The 8139-nt window shown below is 53.2% G+C and overlaps 2 protein-coding genes across 3 annotated transcripts in view; both read left to right on the forward strand.

Annotated features, from left to right (window-relative positions):
• Positions 1-8139, forward strand: part of LOC308238408 (coiled-coil domain-containing protein 74B-like) — a 508084-nt gene that overhangs the window by 20073 nt on the left and 479872 nt on the right. The window lies entirely within an intron of this gene.
• Positions 171-8139, forward strand: part of YPEL1 (yippee like 1) — a 23809-nt gene continuing 15840 nt past the window's right edge. The window contains exon 1 of one of the 2 annotated variants that reach the window (XR_013959531.1): positions 171-396. The gene's annotated coding sequence lies outside the window, so the exon portion shown is untranslated. The remainder of the gene's footprint in view (positions 397-8139) is intronic. The other variant, XM_080649833.1, reaches the window with a different exon arrangement.

Consider the following 8139-nt stretch of genomic DNA (forward strand, 5'->3'; position numbering starts at 1 on the left):
CAGGACCGGCCAATGGAAGCGCGGCGCGCCCCGCGGCACGTGCGCCCCTGCCCAGCTGGGGCCGAGCGCGAGCCGCCGAGCTCCCGTGCGCGGAGCGCGCGGGGCGGGGGCGCGCTGGCGGGGCGGGATGCGGGCGGGGCGCGGGCGGTGCTACGTGCTGATTGGCCCGCACCGCGTTCCGAGGCCGTTAACGGCGGCGCGGCGGGGCCGGGGCTCCAAAACAAAGGGCTGGCGGCCCGCGGGGCGGCGGCGGGAGGATGCCTCGCGCCCTGCGGAGGTGCCAACGGCCGCAGCGCGCCCCGGGTCGCGCCGGGGCCGCGTGAGAACCGAGCCCGCGCTGACCGAGGCCCGGGCCGGATGGGCACTGCGGGCTGGGGCGCGGACCGCCGAGCGGCCGTGAGTACGGGCGGGCCTGGACTCTGTTGCGCGGGCGGCTACTTGTGGCGACCCCAGAAACCTGCGGCTGCGGGCAGGGTCCGGAGCACCTGTTGGGCGTCCAGGCGGGCAGACGGAGTGCGAACGGCCGCACCTGTCGATGTTTTCCTTCTGATTTGATTGTTTGATTTGTTGGTATTTGGTTCGCTCCGTTTTGGAGCAGACCAAAAAGCCTAATCTTGGATTTGGCCCCCGCTCTCCCCCCTCCCCACCCATCCCAGCCATGAAAATATGGACAGAGGGAATGGACCACATCATAATAGGCTTTTCCCTCTTTAAAAAAAATAAGTCGCCATTGGGGAGGAAAGGGAGGACAAAGAGGTCTCTAGGTTGGTTGTGGAAAGGGGGGACGTTTTCAAGTTGCCCACACAAAGATCGGACTCCGCGTTAGTTCACCACTTGTGGCACGAGGCGCCCTAAGCAGAGCTCGCAAACGCCTTTGCTTCGGAAACCTGCTCAGCAGGGTCCCCCTCCCCCAGCCCTGCCTGAGATTGGCATCTTCTAATGTCCAAATTATGTGCCAAGTTTTAGGATGGAAAGAAGGCTAAATTCCGATTTAGATGGACGGTGGCCCGGGAAGACATCCATTTCGCCACCCCCAAGCCTTTTCCGTTCTGTTGCATCTCTTCTTTCTCTTTGTGTCCAAAACATACACACCTTAACCTGTCGATGCCTTTGCCAAGAATGTTATTTTTTCCACCAACCAGGCCCTCACCTCAAGTCCCCAAGCCTCTGAACAAGGCTTGCCTCCCCTGGGAACCCTTTCAGTAGCTTCACCTGCCCAGGCTGCCTCTCCCCCCTCACCTGTGCGCCCTCCCGCCTCTGCTCCAGTGGGTGTTCTGGGAGCCAGGTGCTGTGCATGATCCCAGGGTGGCTGAGCTTCGTAATCCCACACTGGCTTCCCCTAGCCCCGGCCGCGGCCTCCTGGGTGACAGCAGCGGCACAGTTGAAGGATGCTAATGCTGCCGCTCTCCTGGACCTTCCTGCTCCCGCCCCTTGCATCACAGGGTAAGGGGGCTCTACTTGTGGGAACCCCTCAGAGCTAGGCCCCGGGCAAACTCATGTCTTAAAACGACCGTGTAGCACAGGGTCTGGCCTGCGTTGGGCACTTTAAAAAAAACACAAAACTTAATTAGTAATCTTAGCAATGGTCTTTCTGCTTTTTAAATGAACTTCTCATTTTGGAATAATTTTAGATTTACATAAAAGTTGCAAAAATAGTACAGACAGTCCCAAGGTGCCCCACACCCAGGGTTCCCATCCTCCATTGCCATGGTACATTTGCCAAAATTAGCAACTGACACGGGTGCATTAAGTAAATTCCAGGCATTAAGTCTTTCTGTTTTCGAAGCACTGAGGTTTGCAAAGCTCTTTATGTTGAGAGCAGTGATCCTACGTCTGCCTGCACGCCGTTCCCTGGGGACCGCGTGTCACGGGCCGGCGTGCAGAGGGCAGGGGGCTGTCACGTCCTTTTCTCCCCGGGAGGCTGAGAAGAGGAGTCTGCCTGTGTTCAAGCCGTTCTCTGACACTTTTCACCCCAGGTTCATTTGGTTTTGAATTTTAGGAAAGTAGTTAGATCTGTTAATCAGCAAAACCTCTAGAGAGTGGGAATTTGACAAGAGATTTCAGCGGAGGTTGGAGAAAGTTCTGAACAGCCAAGTCACTGGGGGGCCAACGGTTCTGGGGAGGGCAGCGTGAGTTCCTGTCTGGAAAGGAGTCAAGAGGACTGGGGGCTTCTGGGAGACATTGTGACAGAGATGGGGGGGGGGTGGAGAGCACTGCGGAAAACCTGGCACGGCTGAGAGTAAAACAAATCCTGGAGCCAACCGACCCACTGCCCGGGGAGGGGACCCCAGAGCCAGGGTTCCCTGTGGGGTGTGCGTGTTGAGCCAAGCTTGCTGACTCTGCCAAGCTTGTGTGATTCTCTGGACCACCTTGGGAATTGCATAGTAACCCCATTTTACAGGGAAGGCAACCGCCTGGCCACCAAATTCACGCCACAGTTTGAGTGGAGCCTTCTTTCAGCCTTGCCCCCACCCCCAGGCCCCAGCGCCAAACCTCACCTGCTGGCTCCCTGGATGCCACCTGTCTTCCAGCACACTCTCCCCCAAGCACCGCCCCCTTCCCATCCCTCTTTGCATTTTTGGTTTTTCCCATCCCTTGCACAACACAGGGCTTTGAATGTTTGGTTGTGTTTTATTTAGCATGTGACTAATAGTTCTTTCCTCTTGCTTCAGTCCAGTCTTCTAGGCCTAGTCCCTGGTTCCCGCATTTCCCCTTCTTAGCAAGGAAACAAGCAGCCGTTGCTAGAATGTCCCAAGGCCATGATGGGAAACTTTGTTACTAGTGGGAGGATGAAAGGGAACGTATTGAAGGTTCTTCCAAAAGAAAGGCTCAGTGCAAACTCATGAATCATAGTCTCGTGGGAGATGTGGAGACAGGACCCGACCACGGTGGGAGGAGAGCTGGGCGAGCCCCTGGGTCCGGGAGAGGCAGGGGCAGCGGGGTCCACAGGGGCTGAGGGGCTGTATCTGAGGACAGCGTGTAGGTGGGAGGCCTGAAGGAGGAGTCTTCTCTCCCTCCCCCGACCCAGGGGTCCAAGGCGCTGGCTCCTGAAATGTGGAGAAAAGCTTTTTATCCCATAACAGGGAGGAAGGAAGTCTGTGTGCACCAAAGGCAAGCGGTACCGGTGCTGTCGCACCTTTTGATGTAAATCCTTCCAGGCCTTCCCAGGCCTGAGTGCGCACGTGCCACGTGTGAGTTTGAATGCTCAGTATATACACTTGGTATCAAAATCAGAAGTTATCAGCCCAGCCAGCGTGGCTCCATGGTTGAGTGTCCACCTATGAACCAGGAGGTCACAGTTCGATTCCTGGTCAGGACACATGCCCAGGTTGCAGGCTCCATCCCCAGTGGGGCCGTGCAGGAGGGAGCCAGTCAGTGATTCTCTCCCATCATTGATGTTTCTATCTCTCTCTCCCTCTCCCTTCCTCTCTGAAATCAATAAAAATATATTTTTTAAAAAATCAGAAGTTACCAAGAGGAGACAGTGAAAAGGAAGTCACCTTCCCTGCCCTCCCTGTCCCCAGCCTGAGTCCCACTTTGCATCTATTTCTGGTTCCTGTTTAGCAGCAGCACCTTTGGCCAGTCTCTGGGTTAGACTGGAGGTGGTTTCTAATCGTTATTACAGGCAACATTGTAACCACCGTTATCCAGTTATATTGCAGGCGTGCCAGTCCGGAGCTGAATGCCTGGGTGGACACTGGGTCCAGGGGGTATGCCGGGAGCACCCAGCTGGCTGCATCGCAGCCCGTTCTCACCAGGTGGTAAGGCAGGTATCAGGTGTCTTTGGTTTGCATCGATGAGGAGAGCTCACACATGTCTACAGGCACTGTGGTCCAGGCCAGTGGTCGGCAAACTCAGTCAACAGAGCCAAATACCAACAGTACAACGATTGAAATTTCTTTTGAGAGCCCAATTTTTTTTTAAAATATATTTTATTGATATTTTACAGAGAGGAAGGGAGAGGGATAGAGAGCTAGAAACATCGATGAGAGAGAAACATCGACCAGCTGCCTCCTGCACACTTCCCACTGGGGATGTGCCCGCAACCAAGGTACATGCCCTTGACCGGAATCGAACCCGGGACCCTTCAGTCCGCAGGCCGACGCTCTATCCGCTGAGCCAAACCGGTTTCGGCGAGAGCCCAATTTTTTAAAGTTAAAACTTCTTCTAACACCACTTCTTCAAAATAGACTCGCCCAGGCCGTGGTATTTTGTGGAAGAGCCACACTCAAGGGGCCAAAGAGCCACATGTGGCTCACGAGCCGCAGTTTGCCGACCACAGGTCCAGGGGATAGACTGACTTTGAATCCAGCCCCTCTGCTTGCTTACTGGGCCACGTTGGGCCTCAGTTTCCCTGGCTGCAGAGTGGAACTAAGAACACTCATCTCTTAGGGCTGCTGTTCATTCATTTGATTTTCATGAAGTCATCTGCTTAGGATGGGGCCGGCCTTGGCTCGCAGGCTCTTGGGGGGAGTCTGCGTTTCCTTTTCTGTGGTGGGTGTGATCTCCACGCATGCACCTGCCTGGCGTTCTGCTTTCCCCGGCCGGGCTCTGCCGGACACAGCAGCCGGGTGGGCAGCACCTTGTCTCAGCTCCCCGGAGCTCTGTCCACAGCACCAGTGACAGGCGCCGGTTCCCTCCTACTGACGAGCCCGCTTCCTTGCTCACAGGGAGGTGGAGGCCTGGGGCCAGCTCACCTGCCGGACATGGTGATGCTGTGCTGGGAGGAAGAGTAAATGCGGGGGGAATGGAGAGAGGGGGTCTCGGGGCCTGTGTCCTATGGGCGTGAGGACCCGGCAGGCGGAGAGAGGGAAGGGAGCCCTCAGCCCTTGGGCAGCCTCCATTCTGTCCCGTAATTGCCAGAGCTCTTTGGTTTGGGGTCATTTCTCCATGTTTTTGTCTTTGGAAGTGTGGTGACGGCACCATATGGACTCAGGCCTGACTCACGTTCTCTTAAAATATTTCTACCTGCTTGTTTTAGGAGAGAAACTTCTGGAATCAGAATATTGTTTTTGCTCTAAAAATTGACCCCACACGAATCTCTTTGGGGGGAGGGTGGCTGCCCTCCCTGCACGCGCGTCCTGGCCTGGCCTGGCCTTCAGTTACTTGCAGGTGGTCCCGAGCCCAGGAGGGAGGCACTGGTTCAAAAGCCATGAGCAGTGTTTTGCCACTAAAGGGTCCTAGACCCGAGTGAGGTGCCTTTGGCTAAGCCAGGATTCCTGCCTCTCGGCCCCTTCACGTTATGCTGTAGAAGGAAGGTGAGGAAAGGGGAGGGGATAAAACAGTTTACTAATTTAAGGCTCCTTTCATTAGAAAAAAAACTTGGATGAGGATATTAAAACAGACTTGACATGAGTTCACTAAGAAGTGAAGTCAAGCCGAAACCGGTTTGGCTCAGTGGATAGAGCGTCGGCCTGCGGACTGAAGGGTCCCGGGTTCGATTCCGGTCAAGGGCATGTACCTTGGTTGCGGGCACATCCCCAGTAGGGGGTGTGCAGGAGGCAGCTGATCGATGTTTCTCTCTCATCGATGTTTCTAACTCTATCCCTCTTCCTTCCTCTCTGTAAAAAATCAATAAAATATATATTAAAAAAAAAAAAAAAAAGAAGTGAAGTCAGCCCTGGCCGGTTTGGCTCAGAGGATAGAGCGTCGGCCTGTGGACTGAAGGGTCCAGGGCACATGCCTGGGTTGCGGGCTTGATCCCCAGTGGGGGGCGTGCAGGAGGCAGCAGATCAGTGATTCTCTCTCATCATTGATGTTTCTCTCTCCCTCTCCCTCTCTGAAATCAATAAAAATATATTTAAAAAAAGAAGTGAAGTCAGAACAAGTTTGCTCCTTCCTCACTGGGCACACTGGCGGTGGAGCGGGGGTGGACTTGAGTGTCCGCGTGGACAGTGGGCACGGGGAGGGGAGGGGAGTGGCTGGGGCTTTGCCAGCGGGGCTGGGGCAGGTGGTGTCCGAGGTGACGCTTACCTTTGTGCCCCTCCCGGGGCACTCGGCGAGCTGGTGGGAGAGAATCCATAACGGGTCCGTGGGCTGGAGCAGCAGATAAAATCTGATCAGATGTATTGGGGCTTATGTGATGCTTTTGTTAGAAGATGATCTCAAGGTCTGGGCAGTTCTAAATGTTATCACTCAATGTCATTCTTGCGAAATGTTAAGATGTAACAGTATTTTAATGTAGCACAGCATTTTGCAGACCAGCTATAAACAGGATGAGCTTGACAGGAACCTAACAGATTAATGTAGCCAACGGCAAAGAATAAATCAATGTGTAATTAGCCAAATAGTATGAATAAGGGATGGCTCAGCCTCCCTTGGTGGGACGGGTTTGGATATGAATCCCGCGACCTTTATTTGCTGCAAGTGCAGTAATAAAACTACCTGGTAACAACCAGGTCACCTTTTTTTTTTTTTTTTTTTTTTTAACATATTTTTATTGATTTCAGAGAGGAAGAGAGGGGGAGAGAGAGAGAGAAAAACATCAATGATGAGAGAGAACCATTGATCGGCTGCCTCCTGCTCGCCCCAGGAGGATCAAGCCAGCAACCCGGGCAAGTGTCCTGACCAGGATTCGAACTGTGATCTCCTGGTTCATAAGTCGATGCTCAACCAACTGAGCCACACCAGCTGGGCCAGGTTTCCTTCTTCAATAGGACACCCCACGTGGTGAACCCCTTGAGTTTGGTAACACCTTGTCCTTGATTCTTGAGAAACCCAAGGGAAAAATTCAGGAAGGGCACATGATTCAATGGCAGCCAATGGGGGTGGAGGGATGGGGAGTGTTTTTTTGGAATTACTAATTGGGAATATCCAATATAATTAGGCTTGCTCAGAAATACCTTAACACTTGGTTGTGAAGCCCATATATTGGAGACGGAAACAGGTTTCATTTTATTTTCTTTTTAATTTTTTTAAAAATATATTTTATTGATTTTTTACAGAAGTGAAGTCAGGGACAATGCTCTAACTAAGGGAGAGGGATAGAGAGTTAGAAACATCGATGAGAGAGAAACATCGATCAGCTGCCTCCTGCACACCTCCTACTGGGGATGTGCCCGCAACCAAGGTACGTGCCCTTGACCGGAATCGAACCTGGGACCTTTCAGTCCGCAGGCTGACGCTCTATCCACTGAGCCAAACCGGTTTTGGCATTTTATTTTCTTTTTAAATATATTTTTATTGATTTCAGAGAGGAAGGGAGGGGGAGAGAGAGATAGAAACATCATTGATCGGCTGCCTCCTGCACGCACACGGGATCGAGCCCACAACCGGGCATGTACCCTGACCGGGAATCGAGTCGTAGCCTGCTGGTTCATAGGCGATGACACTGAGCCACACTGGCCACAACGGCCGGTGTAAAGACTTCATTTTAGAGGGTAGGTGTGGGTGTGGGCGTGGGCCTGTGGCCCTTGTGTGGAAATTTCCTCCACTGCTGTCTTGTTAGCTGGTTTTCTCTGTTGGAAAGAGCGATAAGCTATTAATTTTTTATTAGGGCACAAATTGAAATCTAACTTTTTCTTTTCCTAGATACACAATTGTCCAGCACCATTTTAAAATTTGTTCTTTCCAGTGAGCCACAGCGTCCCTTCTGCTATAGCTGGTGTCCTTTTTAGGATATACATAGATCTGCTTCTGAGCTTTCTTTTATGTCACATGACCTGGTTTTGTCCCGAGCCAATCCTATATAATAAAACCCCTAATATCAACCGAACAGCAGCAGAACGACTGGTTGCTATGACACACACTGACTACCAGGGGGCAGACGCTCAATGCAGGAGCTGCCCCCTGGTGGTCAGTGCACTCCCACAGGGGGGATGCCCCTCCGCCTGAAGCTGGGCTCGGGGCTGGTGAGCACAGCGGCGGTGGTGGGAGCCTCTCCTGCCTCCTCGGCAGCACTAAGGACCCCTTGGGGTCCCGGACTGCGAGAGGGCGCAGGCCAGGCTGAGGGACCGCCCCCGCCCAGTGCACGAATGTCATGCACCAGGCCTCTAGTATCGCATACTTTCTCTTTTTTTTTTAATTTTAGAGAGAGAGGGAGAGGCAGAGAGAGAAACATGGATTTGTTCCACTTTTTTATGCATTCATTGGTTGCTCCTTGTATGTGCCCTGACTAGGGATTGAAACCACAGCCTTGGC

This window comes from Plecotus auritus (assembly GCF_963455305.1).
Source record: "Plecotus auritus genome assembly, chromosome: 13".
Lineage (NCBI taxonomy): Eukaryota > Metazoa > Chordata > Mammalia > Chiroptera > Vespertilionidae > Plecotus > Plecotus auritus.